The sequence below is a fragment of the Aquarana catesbeiana genome, linkage group LG03 (genome assembly GCF_042186555.1).
Source record: "Aquarana catesbeiana isolate 2022-GZ linkage group LG03, ASM4218655v1, whole genome shotgun sequence".
In the NCBI taxonomy this organism is placed as follows: domain Eukaryota; kingdom Metazoa; phylum Chordata; class Amphibia; order Anura; family Ranidae; genus Aquarana; species Aquarana catesbeiana.
The window spans coordinates 29,473,966-29,494,403 of record NC_133326.1 but is presented as its reverse complement, the minus strand read 5'-3'; positions in this window follow the sequence as shown (position 1 = coordinate 29,494,403).

Sequence of the window (20,438 nt, the reverse complement as noted above, 5' to 3'; positions counted from 1 at the left end):
TCAGCCTCCACGTGCTACTCTTTGATGTGAAGGCGTCTGTGAGAGCATAGGACAAGATCACCGGGGCATGGTCTGACCACGTAATGGAGCCTATGGAGGAGTCTCGTACCGCATACAGTTAATTATGTGGAATCAGAAAGTAATCTATACATGAGTATATTTTATGAGGCGAAGAGTAGAATGTGTAATCTCTTTCACCTGAGTGAAGAAGACAGCAGACATCTACTAATTGCGCTCTGTGGAGGGATTGTGCAATACCTTTGCGCGAGCCCGGAGAGACTGAGGAAGACCCTGAAGAAGTATCTTCAGGGGAATTAGAGGGAAGTTAAAGTCACCTCCAAGAATCAGTTGTCTGTCAGCAAACTTAAGGAGCTTTTCAAGGTTCTGGCAGATGAAGAGTTCCTATTGACAATTAGGGACATAGAAATTTTCCAATGTCACCTTGACGCCACCAATCGTGCCCTTTAAGAACAGGAAACGTCCATTTGGATACGTAATGGTATCCAGACATATCTGGGAAAGTGCCATGGACATAATAATAGAGACTCCCCGTGACTTAGCCACCGAGTTGGTAGAATGGTAGGTCATAGGGAAGGACTTGTTCCTAAGTACGGGTAGTTTGTCAACTCTGAAGTGGGTTTCTTGGATAAAAGCTATGGTGTTGCAAATCCTGTTGCATCCGTCTTTTTTCTGGGACACCAAGTCCTTTAGCGTTAAGCGGGAGCATTCTGATAACATCCATGGTCAGGTATATGAAGGGGGGAGGAGGAAAGGTATGGGAAGGGTGAGGGAAGTCAAGGGCAGAGAGGGGAGGGGAAGATAAGCGGGTAGGAAGATGGAGCCAGCCATTAAGAAAGCAAAGTAGTAAAGAGTAGACAATTAAAGAACCAAGAGGTCGCACTTAGAGAGGGCAACCTCTATATACTAAGATTTTTAGCAAAACATTGCTAATACGCTCACCAGTGCGAGACTGGAAGTTGAGCGTGAGCCTATGTGGGAGAGTGGTTAGAGAAAGCCAGAAAACAAACTCCCGACTGGCCCTACCCACCTCAGCCATGGTAATCAATAAATTAAATAAAAATGCATGCAATAACATTGAACAGGTAGTAAATCAACATAAGAAAATCTTAACAGAATTTTGGGGATATATTCCCTTGGGGGTCACCTGGGTCGTAACCCAAACAGTACATGGGTCTACCGTAGGATTGGTATGACTTTAAGTCTTGGGTCATGTGAATCCCCGCCAGGCACAGAAGGTCGAATATGTCCTAACAGCAGGAGGGTATACGGTTTCCAAGTTCTAAATATAGGTCGGTGGTCATTATGTGATTTGTTTTAGTCAGCTTCTCATGTCCAAAATCCCCAACTCAACTGACATGTCTGGCCGTGTATAGGTCAGGGCTATGATGGATATAAATCTAGTCGAGACCCACCCCCATATTTTACAAGGAAAAATAACCGGTTGTCTCTGTAGCTCGTAGGGTCCCCCACCTCCTACATATCTAGGCAGGCCACAGGACTAGCCACAGTATGACACAGCCGAAGCATGTCCAGTGCAGTCAAAGCCCATCCCCACACTCATGGGGGATAATGAACCTTCTCTCAAGGGACCAGGGGCAATCAAACTGCGCTCCTGGTGGGAGTTGAACCCTCAAAGCTTCCACAACATAAACCCATAGATAAACATTCTGTATAAAGTTTTACAGGCTGCCAGCAGCAGAGCTGGAAGATGCGCCCGTGCCTTCTGCTCCCACGAAAACTCCGGAATCTCATTCACCGGGGCAAACGCTCAGTGTGCTTGAGGCCTAACTTGTCTGGTTATGTGCACCTTCTCAATGCAAATAACACAAAACCCAGAAATGTACATCTCACAGACATGTCCTGGAATGAATGCGCCCCCTGCTGCATACAAACCTTATTGCAATCTGGTCTACTGACATGGAAGTTACGTAATGAAAGATGTCATTAAATATCCAAATCCATATAAATTATATCAATTATTATAAAGGAAAATATGAAGCTGAATTTGTATACTGCAATACTGTAGGTGGGGGAAAAAATGTTTAATTTTTTTTCTGGTTATAAAAACAACTTAGTAAGCAACAGAGCTTTATACAGTATTAGCCAGATATGCGTTTTTAGAAAACTAATTTGCTTATGTTAATAAAAAAACATGTTTAGCTGCTAAGGACTGCTACCAACCTTTGCTAGAGATATGTTTATGTAGTTTTAGGAACTTGACCCTTCTCATAAAAAATACAGCCAAGGCATCTTTAGGCCTCGTGCACACAGGGCTTAAAAAACGTGGTAAAAGCTGCGTATTGCACATGCGTTTAGTGGCGTCTAGCGTCTGAGCCTTAATGCATTCTATTGGCCAGAATATTAAAATATTCTGGCCATTGAAAAGCAGTACCGCTCGAACGCTAGTTGCGTCTGATGTTTCTGCGTGTTTAGGTGCGGTCTGTGTTTTTTCTGCTCGTTAGCTCCTCTCCTGAATGTGCCTTTGGTGTTTTTATTTTTCAGTCTGTAAACGGTCCTGTAATAATATGCATGGAAATGCCTATGTGTGCATGGATATAGAAGTGCTTTTACATGCTGAAAAGAAAAAACACCTCAACGCCTATAACAGCAGTGTTTTCTAAAACGTGAGACCTTAGAAAGATAAGCGGGTAGGAAGATGGAGCCAGCCATTAAGACAGCAAAGTAGTAAAGAGTAGACAATTAAAGAACCAAGAATCTAGCAATGGCAATCGAAAAACAGATACTTGCAGAGGCTTTTTATTCTTTGCATTTTATTTTTTTTTTTTTATCCTTACTCTTCTCACAGTGTCCATTTTTTACTAAGTACAGATGAATCCATCTCCCTACCTGAAACATGTAACAAAAAATGGAAACTGAAGTGTCACACCACTGCTAAGAGGTCCAGACAAGTAAATAAAAGTCAGGGAAACAATACAAAAAGGTCCAACGCGTTTCAGAGGTCCTTAAAACATTGTGAATGGACTAGAAGGGAACTGGACCTTTAAAAGGGAAGTATGGGATTTGCTCTTTTTTTTTTTTAAACACCGGTCTGATGCTGCTTCTGTCCCTGGCTGGCTCTAACACTAAGAACCGAGCGATCAAACACCGCAGATCACACTGGCTCTCTGCTTGCCCCCCCCCCCCCCCCGCGCACACTCACTGGAGTGCTGGGCTGTGGAGAGGACAGGAGCAGCCGGTTTAGGCTCTCAGCAGCTCACTGAGAGGCTTAGCCGGGTGGCAGTTCAAGCATCTAAGTAGATCCATACCATATGGCTGTGATATTTCCCCAGCCTGGACCAGCTCTGTGACGTCAGCTGACAGCGTGCTTTGGCCCGCTGTCTGCTAAAAACGGGTCACAGGAGTGTAGAACAAACTGCACTTCTGTGATCCAGAATGTTATTTCCAGTGTGATTGCAAGCACAGGTCTTGGCAGTAGCTAGTTTGGCTGCTTATATCCTTCCTTACTCTATACAAAATGAAAAAAAAAAATTGCCTTTAGTTCTACTTTAGAGTAATAATAAACTCTCTAAGTTTCCAAGCTGACTGCAGTAATTTTTTTTTGCAGCATATGTGTTTGCAAACACTTACAATTGGTGCTCCTCAATGCTGCTGGTTCCAGATTATAGAGTGACACTTTCCCAAACTTCTCATTGTAGCATCGAGTGATATCACCTCCATACATGGATGAACAGGTGTACCATGCACCGCAGTGTAGGCAGTCCCATTGGACCTGCGTGGCTACTGTTTGCCTTTGGGGATGTGTGCAAGCTGGGAGCTGCAGCTGTGTCTGGAGCTGCTGCATCCCAATTGACATGAATAGGACTGGCTGTATGGGAATGTATGGAACATCCATAGCTCCCAACTGTCCCTGATTTCGAGGGACTGTCCCCGATTTGGAGCAATGTCCCTCTGTCCTCCTCATCTGTCCCTCAGTTTGGTCTGATCTATATAGTTGTATATAAAATTCACTTTTTATCCTTCAAAAAGTGTTTCCCAGTGCTAAACCTTTCATCCAATTTCTAAATTGCTGCATTTGTAAATTTCAAAGACCAATATAGAGGAATAGTAGTCATAAAAAAAGCACTTGTGGGTTTAACTAATCTTTTTTTTTTTTTGGTTAATTCTCCTTCAAAGGGGCGTGTCCTATGCCTACATTATTTTGCTAGTAGGTGTCCCTCATTCCCATCTCAAAGTTGGGAGGTATGAACACCTGCGCATCCCAATGTGGGCAAACACAGCTGGGACGATATGACACCGGTTTACTGCTTGTTTTAACCCTGTAAATCAAGGTTTTTCAACCAGGGTTCCTACATGCTGTTGCGATGCATTTCTGTGTCATTTATGGGGTTAAAACAGGTGGTGAGGAGGTGTCACATCGGCCGCATTCACTTGATGGGGGGACAGGGGATAATTCTTGCTGCAGGAGAGCAGGCAGGACTGGTGCAAGGATTTTTGACACCCTAGACAAAACCTCATTTTTTAGCCCCCCTTGGCTCCACCCTTGACTCCACCCCCTTTGCCCTGCCCATGTATACCCTACCTTTTTAATGAAGCGCCCATCAAATGCAGCCCCACCAGCGCCCATCAAATGCAGCCTCACCGGCACCCATCAAATGCAGCCTACCAGTGCCCATCAATGAATGTTTGCTTGCTTCCATTCATTAGGGAGTCAGGACACAAACTAGGGTTGCCACCTGTCCAGGATTCACCCGGACAGTTCGGGTTTGGAATCAGGCGTCCGGGTTTCAGACTGCCTGAAACCCGGACACATTATTTAGACTGGACTATGGCTTCCCAGCAGGGTTGCTGGCTGCAGTTGTCTAAGCTGAGAGTGTCTGTTACACTCTTTCACACTGCCCAAAGCCAGAACTAACAACCCCCCAAACACACACACAGACAGGAGAGGTGAGAGGGCGCGATCTGCACCTCCTCCCCCCACCTCTACCCCTCTGTGTCTGCCCACACGCTAATCCCTGGCGCTGTGTCTCAGAAAAGGAAAGTAAGTTGGTGCCAGAAATTTGAAGTCCAGCAGCCTCAGATACATCTGGATGAGAGGTGCTGACTGCCAAGGGGTGAGTGAGCTCACCATCCATCCCTATCTGTAACTGAAGTCTCCCCCTTCTCTCTCCTGCCTCTGAGTGAGTACACTAAGGCAAATCAGGGTTCTCAGAGCACCCATTACATCAGATTTCCCCTTTACACCAGAGACCACAGTGTTTCCCCTTACATCAGAGTCTTCTCCATACATCAGAGTTCTCAGTGTTCCCCCTTAGATCAGGGTTCCCAGAGGATCCATTATGTTAGAGTCCCCAGTATTCTCCCTTACATCAGAGTCTGCAGAGTCCCCCCTTACAGTGAAAGGGAACTCTGCGAGTTCAGATGTAAAAGGGGAACTCTGTGGACTCTGATGTAAAGGGGGACTCTTGTTCTTAACGTCATATGATTAGAAATGTTATTTAACAGCAAAATATATGTATAGTTCTTACTATAAGAAAAAGAAAAATGGCGTGCGCCGCTAAAGTGTTCGGGTTTGACATGAAGAAAAGGTGGCAACCCTAACACAAACACAGTCCTCTGTCACCGCTGTGCCTCTGACACTATGTGCGAACGGAGCGGCGGCTGCCTGCTGATGCTTGCTGCAGAGAGGAGAGAGTAGAAACACTAGTGCCTGGGTGCCTTAGGCAGCAGTGCGCCCTAGGCGGCTGCCTAATTTGCCTAGTGGTAGCACCGGCCCTGCAGGTGAGAAGCAAAGCATCATGGCCGTGACGTGAACACCCCCATCTGCTTCCATTAAATCTGAAAGCAGAACTAAACTCTCTCAATCAACAATAAAGTAGAATTATAGGCAAAACTTTTTTTTTTTCATTTTGGATAGAGTAAGGGAGAGTTATAACCCCTGTCTGATTTTTCAGCATCTGTGTCCCATTGTGGAGATTTCGCTTCACTTTCTGTCCCATCCTATAGCCAAACAGGAAGTGAAAGTAAATCCCTCCAAATCACCAGCTTGCCGACCAGCCAATGTCATTATACGGCGGCAGGTTGGCACGGCTGTGGGAATCACCGTAGGTGTACGTCGGCTGCTTAGAAAATCCAGGGGGCGCATGCGCGACGCCGATGCGTGTGGCCGGCTCAAGCGATGCCCGCTTGCGACCCGCGATCGCTCCTCAGAGAGCCAGAATGGGGATCTTTCAATGTAAACAGACAGATCCCCGTTCTGTCAGGGAAGTAGAGAGAGATCGTCTGTTCCTAGTAATCAGGAACAGCGATCTCTCTGTACTCCCAGTCAGTCCACAACCCCCACAGTTAGAAATACCTCCCTGTTTATAGTGCAAAAAATAAAAACTGCACAGGTGATCAAATACCACCAAAAGAAAGCTCTATTTTTGGGAAAAAAAAGGACGTCAATTTTGTTTGGATACAACGTCGCACGACGGCGCAATTGTCAGTGAAAGCGACGCAGTGCCAAATCGCAAAAAATCTAAATGGTCATTAAGGGGGTAAAACCTTCCAGGGCTGAAGTGGTTAAAGCGGAGTTTCAGCTGGACCCATGTTTATTAAAAGTCAGCAGCTACAAAAAGTGTAGCTGCTGATTTTTAATAAACAGACACTCATCTGTCCCACAGTCCAGCGATGTGGCCACCCGAAGCCTTCATTCTCTCCCCCGCCGCTCCACGGTGCTGGCATTGGTGTGGGCACCTGGCTGGGACAGCTTGTGTTTTCACAGCCGGGTGCGCACTGCGCATGCACGAATCGTGCTGTGCGCCCTAAATGGCAGGACAGTCTTCTGGGACCTGTGACATGTCCCAGAAGATTGCAGAGAGGGAGGAGTCGTCTAGGCAGTGCAGGCAGAAGTGGGAGCTAGGTACCTGTCAAAACTAGGTACTAGGTACCTGTCCCCCCCCCCCAAAAAAAATGACATACTAGATGTGGCATCTCAGGGGATCAGGATACCTTAAAGCGGAAGTTCCACTTTTGGGTGGAACTCCGCTTTAAGTAAATGCTGCATAAATGATCTGTCCTTACTCAAGATGGGGGTGTGTTTTTCCAATTTCTCAACAAAATAAAGCATGGAGACATGGATGGATGGGGGGGGGGGGGTTGCTTTTGAATATTAAAGGTAAATTAAATAGCATTTTCAGTTTGTGGTGACATAGACATAGTTAGGTTCTTGCTTTAAGGATGAGCGATAAATACGTAGCTCGACTGCATATGTTTGACACCCCCCCAACCACAAGTCTAAACAAGCCCTTTATATATCTTTTTGTTTTCTATATATAGCCAGAGGTAGGAGTAGGAGAGTAGAAATGTAGAAATGTAGGCAGTACCTTTCTTGTGGCTAAGCTTTCAGAAACTATCTATCTTTCTCTCTCAAAACCAGACCTGAAGAAAAAGAAAAAGCTTGCACTGCGGAATATATTCCGTTAGCCACATGAAAGGTATTGCTCACATTTGTGTTCTAGAGATAAGTTTATTTTGTTTGCACTATGTTTCGAAAGCTCACATTTTTTATACCTTAACCAATTCAATACCGGGCACTTTTACCCCCTTCCTGCCCAGGCCAATTTTCAACTTTCAGCACTGTCACACTTTGAATGACAATTGCGCAATCATACAACGCTGGCAATTTTCTCAAAAAAAAAAAAAACAAAAAAAAACTCGATTCACGATTCGAATGGAGTTTTTTTTTTTTTTTTTTTGGACACCGCGCCGGCCCTGAAGAGCTGCGGGCAGGAGTTTTTAGGCGAGGCCGCAGCTTCGGCCTAGTCCGTGGCGTCCGGCCTCGCGGACTAGGCTGAAGCCGCGGCCTCACCTAAAAACTCCTGCCCGCAGCTCCTCAGGGCTGGAGTGATGTCAGCGCCGGTCCTGGTGAAAAAAAAAAAAACGAAAAAAAATCGATTTGCTGAAATTTTTAATCGATTTGACCTCTCAACTCGATTCAAGATTCAAATCGATTTTCTTCCCCAGCCCTAGCTGTACCCAAATGAAATTTTGAAAATCTTTTTTTCCCCACAAATAGAGCTTTTCTTGGTGGTATTTGATCAACACTGCCTTCTTTATTTTTTGCGCTACAAATAGAAAAAGACCGAAAATGTTGAAAAAAAATGTTTTTTTCTTTGTTTCTGTTATAAAATGTTGTAAATAAGTAAGTTTTCTCCTTCACTAATGGGCACGGATGAGGCGGCACAGATGGGCACTGATGAGGAAGCACTAATATGCAGCACTGATGGGCACTGATATGTGGCACTGATATATGGTACTGATAGGCAGCATTGATGAGGAGGCACTGACAGGCATTACTGATGGGCACTGATTGGCATCACATGTGGTTACAGGTGGGCACTGATTGGCATTACTGGCAAGCACTGGTGGGGCACTGATGGGCATCACTGGTGGGCATTGTTGATGGGTCTGCACTGATTATCAGCGCAGGACCCCCCCCCCCCCCTGGTCAGGAGAGCCGCTGATTGGCTCTCCTCTACCCGTGCCTTGTCAGTGCAAATGGAGGCAAGCCGATAAATGGCACTCCCTGGTTACCTTGTGATTAACTGTGATTGGACCTAGGCTCTTTACCTAGATTGGAGATGCAGAGTGTCGGATCAACATACCACACCACCAATCACGCCCCCTGGGGCATGCACAAGCGCCGTATCCTGCTGGACATCATATGACGCCCAGTCAGGATAACTGATCCCTGCTGCGGCCGTCATTCTGCTATCGGACGGGTGCGATGTGGTTAAATAATATCTATAGCCAGAGGCGTAACTAGAACCTTCAGGGCCCCAGTGCAAGAAACCATGAAGGGCCCCCCTGGCCCCCAACTGGGGCCCTTCCCACCAATCCCGGTGCCCTTTACTCCCATCATGGGACTCTTTATTATGGTCCCGCAGCAGGCCACCTTCTTTCCATCTTGGGATCCTCACACGGTGGCGGAACACCAGAGCCCAGTTTCAAGTGCAACCTTTGCGATCTTGGTATTTCCGCCACTGGTGTCAGTTATTTATGTTTTGGTGAAATATCAAGGGTCTAAACAAACCCCTGATGTCTCACTTTTGAGACAGAGAAAGGGACTGAGGTCAGATTCATCAGTCCCTTTCTCTGCAGCCTCAGCTGCACAGAATGAATGAACAGGAATAGCTCTGTATAGAGCTTCCAGTTCATTCATAAAATGAGGCATAGTAAACACAGTTTACTATGCCTCAGCTATGTATGAATAAAAAAAAACAAACAAAAAAACAGGATCAGTGATTGGTACTGATCAGTGACACTAGTCATTAAGACAAGGAAGGGGTCGGTAAATGGCACATTTACTGGCCCCTTCCCCCGCTCTCCATCATGACAGTATCCCCGCAGCAGCAGGAGGAAATGGGAGGGGGAAATCCGGCAGCACTGTGGTTGGGGGGGCAAGGGGGGCCAGGGAAGCACACAGGAGCCCAGAGCAGCAGGACAGCGATAGGGGGGCGACATGTGCAGGAGCCGATACCCTCCATTTCCCCCCTGCAGCCACTGAATACCTACAGGAGGGAGGGGAAGCAGGCATTCAGTGGCTGCATGGAGAGATCGGTGCCTCTACATGCACCGCCCCCTATGCAGGCATACAGGGGGGCCACACAGGTCCTCTGGAACAGGGGGCCAGGTTGCAATGGCGACCCCTGTGACCCCTGTACATACACCCACGTCTATAGCCAAACATTTTGTACATATAAGTGATTTAGCACTTCCGGGAACCTGCTGATCAGCTGAGCGAATGACAGATGAGAGCTCTGTGTTGGTAAACAGCACAGGGCTCTCTACAGACAGCAGTGGTGTGCCTTTTTTTGCTCGCTGCAAAGCAGGGATTAAAAACCGGCACATTGCTCAGTAAAAACTGCACACAATACACATTGTTAGGCACACAGTTAACCCCTTGATTACCCCTGAATGTTTTTCCCCTCCCAGCCAGTGTCATTAGTACAGTGACAGTGTATATTATTAGTATTGATCACTGTATTAGTGTCCCTGGTGATATCAGAGTTAATTAGTAAATTCCCCCAGCGTCAGTTCCTGTCAGATTGTCCGCCGCACTATTGCAGTCCTGCTGTAACTCACTGATCGCTGCCATTACTAGCATAATACTAGTACTAGTATCATTTATGCACAGCCATGCTGAATGATGGAGATTCCATACCAGTTCATGTGCGCAGATATTCGGCAGGGTTCTGCCAGGACCCAAAGCCCTACAGCACATTTGTGCAGGTGCAGATAAACGTCATTCTCACCTCGGTGAGAAAGATGGAAGTGCTGCACTGCAGCATGAAAATGCTATACAGTAAAAAAAAAAAAAAAAAGATCCAAATGTAAGAAAGGGAAGGGGGAAAAGGCAGGGGAAATATGTTTTTATTTAGGGTGAAAGTGGTTGTAAACTTAATACAATCACTTTTACCTACAGGTAAGCCTATATTAAGGCTTACCTGTAGGTGCTGGAAATATCTTCTAAACCTGCACGGTTTAGGTCCCATGTACACGGGACGCTGTTAAACGCGCGTTCAGAGGAAGTTGGATGCTTTTTTCAACTGCCCCTGAACTCATTCAATGTTATCCTATGTGTCCATGTACACAGTCTCGTTTATTGCCGTTTTTTTTGCAGTTGCGTTTAACAGCAGGGCTGTTTTTTCCACTGGGCACGCTGGGCAGTTGCCCAGGGGCCCCACTTGTCTGGAGGGCCCCATCCAGGGCCGATCCTCAGCGCTGCAATCTGCTGCTTTAGTTGACTGACTGCACTGGTTGCTCACTTGCTAGAATCGCCGGCCGCCCGGCGTCTAGCTAGCAACCAGTGACGTCAGTCAGAGGCCACGGCCGCCCCAGCATTCATAGCGTGCTGCAGCCGCCCCAGCTGCTAGTGAACAAGCCCCGCCCACCTCTGCCATGTTTTTCAGACAGCGTGGAGAGGGAGCGGAGCGGAAAGACGGCCCTTGATAGCTGGCGCTGCCTTGCTGCTGTGAGTGACACACTGTACTGCACCAGGCCAGCGGCCTCAAGTAGGTCTAACACTGTCTACTTAAGTAAGTTCAATTTGTTCCTCAAACACAGCCACTGTCTGTGCCCCTCAAAAGCTACCACTGTGCCCATCAAACACAGCCACTGTGCCCATCACACACAGCCACTGTGCCCATCAAAGCGCCTCTGTGCCACTCAAACACAGCCACTGTGCCCATCCTAGCTGCCACTGTGCCCATCAAAGCTGCCACTGTGCCCATCAAAGCTGCCACTGTGCCCATAAAACGCAGCCACTATGCCCATTAAACGCTGCAACTGTGCCCATTAAATGCAGCCACTGTGCCCATCAAAAGCTGCCACTATGCCCATCAAAGCTGCCACTGTGCCCATTAAACGCAGCCACTGTGCCCATCAAATGCTGCCACTGTGCCCATCACACGCTGCCACCATGCCCATCAAACTCGTGTTATATTGTCCAAACGTTGTGTTAATGTTTAAACACTGATTTTGTTGGAAGTACCAAGAAATAAAGCCTTATTGATTTTTATTCTCGTGCGTGATTGTGTAGACAGGGCCCCAGTGCACTGTATTGCCCGGGGGCCTATAATGCTCTTAAGATGGCCCTGTTTAACAGCGTTTCTTTGGAAGCAAAAACATGGGTTCAGACGCAGAAGACTTCCACGTTTCAGACACCAAACGTGGCTAAACTCGGGTACCCGCGTTTAAATGCGTTTTAGTTTATAAGCGTTTTTAAACGTGCCCTATATTTTAGACCTCAAAAGCCAAAAATATGATGAAAAACAATGAAAAAAATATAGTTAATTTTTTTAATTACTTGCGATGATTCATAGACCATATATAGACCATATATAGTCGTACTTTTTCAAGTAGAAGGTCAAATGTGGCAATAGACATGCGTGTGAAATAAAAAAATTTGTCGGGGTAGGTACGCAGCTGTTCGTACATGTTGGAAAAATATCCTACCGACATTCGCTGCGCAATCAATGGATGGGTCCAATAGCGATGAACTCTGACTCTGGACCTCTCACGTAATTTTCTACGTCGATCTAGCCTCATCAAGAGCAACGTCAGGAGCATTTTCTCACATAACTGCTCTGCTGCTGCTACTCACTCTAGTCAAAATGGCTGAAATAGTTAACTGCAATGTTTTTTGAGCTTGGGGAGGGTCTTAAATGAGGTAATCTTAATAAAAGCTTCTAGCCACAAACGCGGTTAAACGCGGCATGCAAACGCGGCTAAACGGGCGTTTTAAACGCAGGTTTCAAGGTGTCAAAAAAATTCGTTCAGAGGACTTTGCCTCAGCGTCCCGTGTACATGGGGCCTTAGGAGATATTTACAATATACAAGTCAGTAAAATTCCATTCTCTCACTGATCAGTCAACTCGGGTCATGTTGATTGGAAGACAGATTTATTACAAATGTATCGATACATAGGGGTGAACTCTTACAGCAAGGAGTTCCGTGCAGAGTCACGCAGAAACACTTTACACAGGTTGTTTTATAGCAGTATTTGGAAAACTTCCATTGGCTAAGGCACACTGGTGACTCATGGTGCATTGTCAGCTTTATTGCCAAATCCAGTGTGTCTTTCACAAGATTTCCTATTATGGTAACTTTTGCTAGTTCTTTAAGTATGTTTTTAGGCATTGGTCGGAACTAAGCCAGTTGCATAAACAATAAGTCAGCGCCATTTTAGCTAGAAAAAGAGCATATAAGGAACAAGGCAAATGTCGATATCACCTGTAATTCTTTGCATATTTCTTATCAATACGCGTGCGTTATCGACACAAGCGCACTTTAGAAAGGGCGCAATCGTGCCCTTTCTAAAGGGATCATGCTGTGACTGGCGACTCCCACGCGCATGCGCGGGAGTGACATCTTGCGACTCCGGCCGGTCACAGAGCCGGAGTCCGCAGCCCCGGGAAGGAAGAGGGGTGAGGATGGACGCTTCCAGCTAGTGGGGTCAGCGGTGACATCACAGGCTTCGTTTTCAGGTAAGTGACACACAATGGGCTACTATGCGATGCATAAGGAGCCCATTATGCTTTACCTTTTCAGGAAAATAAAGAGGAAGTAAAACCCACCGGGGTTTATTTCCTCTTGAAGGCCCGCTTTAAGTTTAGTTCATTTTTTTTTTTTTTTAGAAATCAGCACAATGAACGGTACTTACATTGAATGAGAAAAGTATCCTGTGCTGGTGACTGCTCTGTTCAGTGAAATCTTAATTCCTCTGCCCCTCCAATACACCATAGCTCTAATCTTCTGGTGCTGTGGGAGTTAAAAAAAAGGGTGCTGGTTCTGTCACGGGCATTTATAAAAAGTGCCAGCCATGCCCACCCTTTCCACCCCCCTCCTCCATTCATAGAAGCCGTACCCCATAGATTTCCACAATGAAAAGCACTCTATGAATGGAGGAGACGGGCCTTTCATCCACCCGCCTGTCCTCCATTTATGCAGGAAGAGATGGTAGAGCTTCTATGAATGGAGGTCGGGGACGAAAAGGTTGGGCATAGTCAGCACTTTTTAGTGCCTGTGACTGGTCCAGTAACTGAATGATAGGATTTTTAAAAAATAATCAGATTTGTCTAAGAGCCCTTTCACACCGGACCGCCCATAGCGTCGGCGGTAAAACGCCGCTATTTATAGCGGCGTTTTACCGTCGGATTAGCGGCGCATTTCGGTCGCTAGCGGGGCGCTTTTATCCCCCGCTAGCAGCCGAGAAAGGGTTAAAACCGCCCGCAATGCACCGCAATAGCGGCGTTTTGACGGCGGTATCCCAGCGCTGCCCCATTGATTTCAATGGAGAGCAGCGGTGGAGGAGCGGTAAACGCACCGCACCTTCACCGCTCCAAAGAAGCTGCTGGCAGGACTTTTTTTCCCGTCCTGCCAGCGCAGCGCTCTGGTGTGAAAGCCCTCGGGCTTTCACACTGGAGACAATGCTGCAGCTGTTTGAGAGCAGAATGCAGGCGCTATTTTTAACGCTATAGCGCCTGCAAAACGCCCTCTGTGTGAAAGGGGTCTTAAAGGGGTTGTAAACCCTCGTGTTTTTTCACCTTAATGCATCCTATGCATTAAGGTGAAAAAACTTCTGTCAGTCACCGACCCCCCAGCCCCCCCATTTTACTCACCTGAGCCGTGGAATTCAGTCATCTGTGACGCACTGTCCCTCTCTCCACGGGGTCCCGGCTCTTGATTGGATAGATTGATAGCAGCGCAGCCATTGGCTCCCGCTGCTGTCTATCAAATCAAATGACGCGGGCGCTAGGGGGCGGGACTGAGTCATACATTCGGCGGCTATGGACGCCAAATGAATGACTCAGGAGTGAGCCCGCAAGTTAACCCCCTCAGGAGAGCGCTTCTCCCAGGAGGTTATCTGATGCGAGAGGAGCCGCGAGAGCCGCCGAGGGACCCCAGAAGTTGGTGTTCGGGGCCACTCTGTGCAACACGAACTGCACAGTGGAGGCAAGTATGACATCTTTGTTATTTAAAAAAAACACAAAGCTTTACAAACACTTTAATACTCTTGAGCTATGCAATCATCATTCACTACATTTGTGGGTTACATACTGCCATCTAGAGGCTACATTTATATAATGCACAGGGAACTCCAAGTAAATGTTAATAAATACATAGTGTATGCTTACCAATGTGAGATCATACACTATATTGTCAAAAGTATTGGGACGCCTGCCTTTACATTCACATGAATTTTAATGGCATCCCAGTCTTTGTCCGTAGGGTTCAATATTGAGTTGGTCCACCCTTTGCTGCTATAACAGCTTCAAATTTTCTGGGAAGGCTGTCCACAAGGTTTAGGAGTGTGTCTATGGGAATGTTTGACCATTCTTCCAAAAATGCATTTGTGAGGTCAGGCACTGATGTGGACGAGAAGGCCTGGCTCACAGTCTCCGCTCTAATTCATCCCAAAGGTGTTCTATCTGGTTGAGGTCAGGACTCTGTGCAGGCCAGTCAAGTTCCTCCACACCAAACTCGCTCATCCATGTCTTTATGAACCTTGCTTTGGGCACTGGTCCAAGTCATTTGGTGGAGGGGAGCATTATGGTGTTGGTTGTTTTTCAGGGGTTAGGTTGGGCCCCTTAGTTCTAGTGGGAGGAACTCTTAAGGGGTCAGCATACCAAGACATTTTGGACAATTTCATGCTTCCAACTTTGTGGGAACAGTTTGGTGATGGCCACTTCCAGTTTCAACATGACTGCGCACCAGTGCACAAAGCAAGGTCCATAAAGACATGGATGAGCGAGTTTGGGGTGGAGAAACTTGACTGGCCTGCACAGAGTCCTGACCTCAAACTGATATAACACTTTGGAATGAATTAGAGTGGAGACTGCGAGCCAGGACTTCTCATTCATCATCAGTGCCTGACCTCACAAATGCACTTCTGGAGGATTGATCAAACATCCCCATAGACACACTCCTAAACCTTGTGGACAGTCTTCCCAGAAGAGTTGAAGCTGTTATATCTGCAAAGGGCGGGCCAACTCAATATTGAACCCTACAGACTAAGACTGGGATACCAATAAAGTTCATGTGTGTGTAAAGGCAGGTGTCCCAATAATTTTGCTAATATAGTGCTTATGAAGGCAAGTATCTCTAAGTGCCTGCATGCCGGTGAGTTTCTGTCTAGATTTCTTTGGTATACCAGGTCCCTGTTGCTGGCTGACTGCAAGGGAAACGAGTTTCTTCTCAGTGAATTACCCCTCCTGTGATGAACCTTCTTTGCTAGTTTTAAATTGGTGGAGCGGCTGCCATTCTGTTTCTTTCTTTCTTGTTTGCTGAATGCACTTGAGATTGCCACCAGTCAGAATTTCTCATATCTTATTGTTCCATAGAATGAAATCAGGGCTTTCTTCAGATAAACCAACTTTTAGTTTATTTATTGCTATATGTGTCTGAATTTCAGTGCTTCCATAATTTGCGGTGAGACTGAAACCTTGTGGAAATATGCAGCCTCCAAATGTATTTGCAAATGATTTCAACTGAGACCTCTGTTTTTTTTTTGTAGATTAGAAACTTTTATAGCGTGAGCTTCCTGAGGACGACCAATCAGGTGGAAACATGTTGAAGCTATACCCGCATCATCGTGATGTAAATTTCGCTGACGCCATCTTTGGACAGGGACCCAGGCCACACTTCCCTGAGCGGAAACAACATGGCGGGACCCGATGCTGTACACACCAGGTGCCAGGTTCTAACCGGCACTAATACAAGTGCTACTAAACCCACAACAGTAAAATCAGTCTGTATATGCAGTAAAGCATGCCTGTTATACTCACTGTGGAACCTAAGGGGTTAATCCTGCGCATTGTGTAAAAAGGCTGTTTGATCCTGTCTTCACTGATCCTCCCCTTCTTCCACAATCCCCTAACCATCTCCCGATAGTACAGATCCTTTGGAGTCACTCTGCACATGCTCAGTTTGGTTTGTATAGAGCGTTCTTTTCTTTTCTTGGAAGGGTGCATGTGATCAGCACAGGGCCAATCAGCACTATCCAGAGGGTCAGGGGTCATGCAGCCTAATAGAACAGTCAGAGGAGAATGAAAACTCCTCCTACAAGCTTTAACCAGACACTGACAGAAGTCACAAGACTGCTATATACTGCTGATGAGAAAAGGTATTTAGCAGTTTATATTTACTAAAATAATTGCATTCCCATGTTCTGTGTACTGTGGGAGACCAGATATAGTGAATGCAGGCTCCTGGGTTTAGTAATACTTTAATAAGATTAAAAAAAAATGATTTTACACTATTGGTTTCCCATAGTTGCCAACATTGCAAAAAAAAAAAAAAAGTGGGACACTTTTTTGGCTGTAGACGGAGCCGTATAATAATTAGGGGGGGGATGTGTTTGTGGGCGTGGCTTAGCAATAAAAAACAAAACTGCGGTGCGCCAAGTGCACGGCGGCGAAAAATGGGCGTGGTTTACGTGAAATAGTGGGCGTGGCTTAAATGGGCGTGGCTCAAAAGGGGGTGTAGTTAGAGTCTGAGATGAATAAGGGATGGAGAGGGAAAGGGGGAGAGAGGAATAAAGGGACAGCAGCCCCAGATCCTACACAACAATAGAAATATGTGTATTCTAGAAAGTTTAACAATCAGCAGATAAAGATACTCCAAACACCTGGTGTTAGCTCTTCAATCATCCCGGCACCATGATTGTTATGGTGTCAGGATGATTGAAGCGCATTATTTCTATTATTACATTGTAATATAAAAATAAATCATTCAACTCACCATAATGCAGAATCAGTGGGATCCCTGTGCGTGTCACCTGCCACGTCGCCTGCCACCAGCAGAGTCCATCCTTGCATCAGGGGTCCCCAGCAGAGTCCATCCTCGTATCAGGTGCCATCAGCAGAGTCCGTCCTCGTTTCAGGTTCCCCCGGCAGAGTCAGTATAGAACCCCTCAGTGCAGACCCCCCCTCAGTACACACCCCCCCTCCTTCAGTGCAGACCCCCCTCCATCAGTGCAGACCTCCTCAGAGCAGACCCCCCTCCATCAGTGCAGACCCCTTCAGAGCAGACCCCCCTCCATCAGTGCAGACGCCCTCAGAGCAGACCCCCCTCCATCAGTGCAGACCCCCCTCCATCAGTGCAGACCCCCTCAGCAGATCCCCCTCCATCAGTGCAGACCCCCTCAGAGCAGGCCCCCCTCCATCAGTGCAGATCCCCTCAGAGCAGACCCCCCTCCATCAGTGCAGACCCCCTCAGCAGACCCCCTCCATCAGTGCAGACCCCCTCAGTGCAGACCCCCTCAGCAGACCCCCCTCCATCAGTGCAGACGCCCTCAGAGCAGAACCCCATCAGTGCATACCCCCTCAGCAGAACCCCCTCCATCAGTGCAGACCCCCTCAGCAGACCCCCTCCATCAGTGCAGACCCCCTCAGCAGACCCCCCTCCATCAGTGCAGACGCCCTCAGAGCAGAACCCCATCAGTGCATACCCCCTCAGCAGAACCCCCTCCATCAGTGCAGACCCCCTCAGCAGAACCCCCTCCATCAGTGCAGACGCCCTCAGCAGACCCTCCTCTCCCATAACGCCCCCCAGGTCCCAGCATTGAGCACATAGATAGAGATGCCGCTGGTGCAGCGTCCGGCGCCTTGTGTTCAGTGGAGAGGGGAGGGGCCGATCCATGCGAGAGGAGAAGCCGATTCATTGGCTGCCCGGATTGATCCCCCTTCCCCGCTCTACTGAACACAAGGGGGAGCGATCAAGCGGCGGTGGTGGGACCGGCCACCATTTTACTGAAGCCTGCTTTCCAAAAATGCAAATTGCAAACATTCCTGATTTTCCCTGGGAAAATCCCTATTCGGGACAGCCTCCGATCGGGACGAGGGTCCCAAAATCGGGATTGTCCCGGGAAATTCGGGACTGTTGGCAACTATGGTTTCCTCTTATCTTTTCCCTCTGAGTTGTACGATCAGGCTGTCAACATCAAGCAGATTTAGCACAGGAGACACGCCCCACAAGAGCATTAGACCATACTAGCGATAGTTGGTCATATATCTCTGGTGAGTGAAAATCCATGTGGGGGCGCTATAGGCACTTGATGGATCAAGCACCAAAGCTAACTATTTGCAGCGCACGTCTACAGCGGGCAATAACGAATGGGACTTTTTGATGTTTTAACTAACAACGCCACTGCTGTGGCGTTGTCGGACAACACTTGAACATGGTGACCTTGGACTAGATATTTGAAGGCCCATAGTCCTAGAAGAATAGCCCTTAACTCCCTCTAATTGGAGGATCTCTTGGCTTCCTTGTTTGTCCATGTCCCTTCCAGATGGGCGCCCCAATCCCAAGAACTTGCATCTGTTAACCTACTTTCTACGGGAAAACACCAGAGTAGGCCCTTGTCCAAGTATGAGAGACTCCTCCACCACCAGAGCTTCCTCTGAACCTGAGGGTGTGAAGGAATGTGATGTAGATAATAATAATAATCTGAAAATGTCTATTTTCTTATGTGCATACATATTTTTCTCCTTACTCATTATATAAGTATATAGGTTTGCTCTGTTCCTATATTTTCTCAAGATGGCGGGTATCCCTTGCATCCCACACATCAGAAGAACGCGGAACTGAAGATAAAACCAAGGACAGCCAGACCTCGTTATGAAGATTCTCCATTTTCTTTTTCTATCTTAACCAATGAGATGTACCTATTAGACTAACATAGCAATGACGTATTTGTGTGTATAAAACATTAGCACCGCCTTGAATAAATTAGAAGTGTAAGAAGTAACGGAGCTGAGCGTGTCTCAGAGTGTTTACTTTTATATGCATGCATATCCACACTTTTCAATTAGAGACAGTAGCAGATAACCTTGGGCTCGATTGGAGCTCTTAATCATTTCCTTAACAGCTGGTGCCGAAACCCGGGACCTCAGGCTACAGTCGAAGCTATACCGCGACAAGCATTCGGGCGTTAATTGATTGATAAGAGTGGGGTTTGCGCAGCCCTAACAGTACCGGTAAGTTTGATTTATATTCTTACCACTGTACGACTTTCTTATCTTTCGGTTGACGGCTGGATTCTGTCGGTATGCTGAGACTGTCTTAGAGGCAGGTATTTCCTCACCTGAGTAAGGATGAGCTCCGGCGTGTTCGCATGCTGCACGTGCCGATCCCGCCAGGAAGTCGGCACGGCGCAGCGCTAATCACAGGCAGTGAGACATTTCCCAATGTGTGGCTGCAGAGCTCGGGAAATGTCTCACTGCCTGTGATTAGCGCTGCGCCGTGCCGACTTCCTGGCGGGATCGGCACGTGCAGCATGCGAACACGCCGGAGCTCATCCTTACACCTGAGGTTGTTTTAACGAACCTGTCAATGGGTTTCTGCTGACTGTATTTGTTCATTGTCTGCCATTCTTTGGGCTACGAAACTCAGCAGTCTAAAAGTGCTACATGTGTGTTCTCATCTCCAGATGAGCTGTCGGCCTCTGGAGTGAGATGGGTTATTGTGGCAGTCGGTTATGGGACGGGTTGCTCTGGGTTCGTCGAATCTTTGAGCGTTATCTCAGCTGCTGGCGTTGCAGTCTGAAAGCATTACAGATGTATCACCCCCAGATGTGCTGTCGGCCTCTGGGAGTAACTGTAATGACGGCCTTTAACTGGGTTTAAGGGGAGTTGTCTGCCCCTGGGGTTATCTTAGCCTGCTGAAATTTTGCAGTTCGAAGAGTGGCAGGTGTAATGTCCTGTCGTGAGTGTATTTGTGGTTTACTGTTTGCTATACACGAGAGGGGTTGGGGACTGGTTAAGGTCGGAGGGGGGGCTGCCCGGGGGATCTGTTGGGTCGCGGGCCGTTGCTCCTCACTACCCCTGACGTGTTTGTTCTTGTTCTGAGATTAACCGTACATTACAGGGTTATAGCAAACAGTAGAAGCTAGGAGCGCAGTTTTATGTACTCCC